Consider the following 2,912-nt stretch of genomic DNA (forward strand, 5'->3'; position numbering starts at 1 on the left):
TATACCAACTAATCACAGGCCAACTCTACCACATTAGAAAATATGGCATTATGCATAGATGCATGTGTGAAGATGAGTGTCTAGACGTCCTTGAGAAACACATTTTGGAAAGGAAATTGGTATTCAACAGACCTCTCAAGAGCCAATAGTAGTGGGCCTGTCACCCCTCCTTCTCGAGCATCCAAGAAGCATATGGTAGCTCTGGCATAGGGGGAATACAAGGTTGTAAGGACACTGGCACACTCTCCGCTTGGTGAAGCTTGGCTCCAGCAACTCAATGGCTATGCCATTCACTCTAAATACATTTATGAGGGCCATGATTATACCCTATATTACCACAACATGGATGCATACAAGGATTTGGAGGTGCAAGCATCCTTGTTAATGTGATAGGTCTAAAGACACTTGTCAGATTGCCCTGCCACCTTAATATGGAGCTGCTCGGGGAATTCATCAACACTTACAATTCCAATTTGCATTCTTACATAATCTAAGATGCAACATGGACCCCCCATTTGCACCACCTCAATGTGAATGTGGTGTGCACAACCTTTAGCCTACCAGTGGTTGCGAAAAAGTATACGTATAAGATGAAGCTAAACAAACCCCTCAACAAAATATGCAACTACAATAGAAAGAAAATCAAGGTCTGTATCAACTTCTCAGAGCTCACAATGCAAGGATTGGATAAATTGACAACTTGACAAGAGTGGTCCAACTATTGACATAGGTCAAGCATATGGACCACCACTAATCTATAGTACCAAACATCCTTGCCAGGATGGTAGAGCTGCAAATCACCAATTGGGCAGATTATTTCTACACTCAGATGAGGGAGGACATAAAAACACATGGAAGTGTCCTTGGAAACCCATTGTTTTACATGCCCATCCTCTACCACATGTTGGAAAAACAACATTCACCAATCGGATTTTCAGCTAGCCAACAAAGAAGCCACAAGTGAAGTTTTGAAGGAAGAAGAGATAGTGGCAGTCGACCCCAAAAGGATCAGGCTGGGTGTGGCCCCTGTTGAGAGTTCACGCTCAACATTATGTGATCATGTGTGCATAATGGTCATATGTGCATAGCACTAACCTAATAGAGTGCTATAAAGGAAAGGGTTAGATGCCCTAACCCTAAATGGGTTTGTATATATTCTACATTTTTAACTTAATCTAGTGTACAATGAGTCATTTATGGTGTGCTCTCTAGCTGTGCCCTCTCTCCTCATCTCCACTCTTCTCCTCTCCCCTCTTCATACTTTGTCATGGTATTAGAGCTCCCTTGCCTTCCGCTGGGGCATTGTGGTCCATACGAGAGAGTGTGAGAGATCGAGTGTTCTCTTCTGTGAGAGAAAAATTCCATTCATTGAGAGTTCTTTGAGAGAATTTCCATCAAATTCTGTTCATTTTGTCAATGAGAGTTTTCTAATTGAGAGGGAGAGATTTGATAATTGAGGGATTTCATTAAGTGTGTGAGAGATCTTTGAGAGAGAGGGAGAGATCTCTGTGAGACTTTGAGTGAGAGAGAGGGAGAGATCTCTGTTCTTAGATGAACTACGTGCAACTACTCCAGCACTTCCATATGGGCTACACTCCTGCAACTCCAACTGTGTGGGTGACACATCAGAAGATCCTTCACTGCAAGCCTCATAGCTCCTAAACCGTCCACAATAGTGCCTTCTTCAACAACAACTGACAACAACTCCAGCTACACTGTCTCCAGATGCCTCCTGCAATCCCTACAAAGACTACAAGCCTTGCTAACTTGTAGCTATGGCTCCCTCTGAAATGGCGACCTCCATTGTACCAATGCCATAGCCCATAACAGGGTCCCTCCAATAGCCGTTGGACTCCTAGCCTACAATCTCAAGTCCCAGACACCACCAAGCGGCTTCCACAACCCAGCACACCTACAATCAGCCAGTTTCCGTCGACTGCCCAGTAGGGATTTTGTCAACGTGGCTCGTCAGCCCAGGTCCCTAGGCCTCCAAGCCTCAAGTAATGACTGACTCCTGCTCATATGCCCGGCTCGATGCCCTACAACAACCTCAATGATGATGGATCTCCCAAGGTCCATCGCCTTCCACATAGCTCCAAATGCGCACGAGCAAGCATCCACCAACGAAGCGCACCTCTCCACACGAAGGCCCTCCATCAACGAAGGACTTCAAGGACTTCTCCATGGCTGAATTCAACACAGTGGTACCTTCTATAGCCCACTACTAACTCCAACCAGCTGTCCAACGCTCAACCATCTCTACACCAACGAGTCGCCAACAAGCCCGTTGTGTATCTCTAGCCCTATCTCTAGCCCATCAACAGCTTCTAGCCAATCTACTCTCAACCGTGATGCATCTAGCTTCCATGCTCACACCAATCTACACACAATAGTCTAGCTCCATTGAACTTTTCGTTGTTGGAATCTTTTAGGATTTCATCAGCATCCGAAAAAGATTCTGTTGATCCAACGAGTGACGCTTGGTAGATACGCTGGTTATCATATCCAAAGGTCACCCCTAGATTTGGTCCACAGTCTACCACATGGCAGACCTTATCTACCACATCACCCCTGGGTGCCACATCATCAACCTAATCCCCAGGTCCACATCAGCTTGCCACATCACCATCGACTATCACATCATTTGATTTGCCACATCAGCATCCATAGTGGCATGGCATGTCATCATCCACATCATCACTACCACATCATCACTGCCACCTCAATAGTGCCATAGCCACATGGCACTCTGACCCCCTTGCTGCATCACCAGACCTTGGATTAGTCAACTAGACCCTAGGGTTAGTAAACCAAACCATGGCTAGGTCAACATGACCTTGGGTTAGGTCAACCAATGCCACATCAATAGCACCATCAGCATTGACCTCTACAAGTACACACAGTGCTCCACA

This window comes from Dipteris shenzhenensis, chromosome 27, assembly GCF_047967505.1.
Source record: "Dipteris shenzhenensis isolate YYH24624 ecotype China chromosome 27, Dip_SZ_1.0, whole genome shotgun sequence".
NCBI classification, from domain to species: domain Eukaryota; kingdom Viridiplantae; phylum Streptophyta; class Polypodiopsida; order Gleicheniales; family Dipteridaceae; genus Dipteris; species Dipteris shenzhenensis.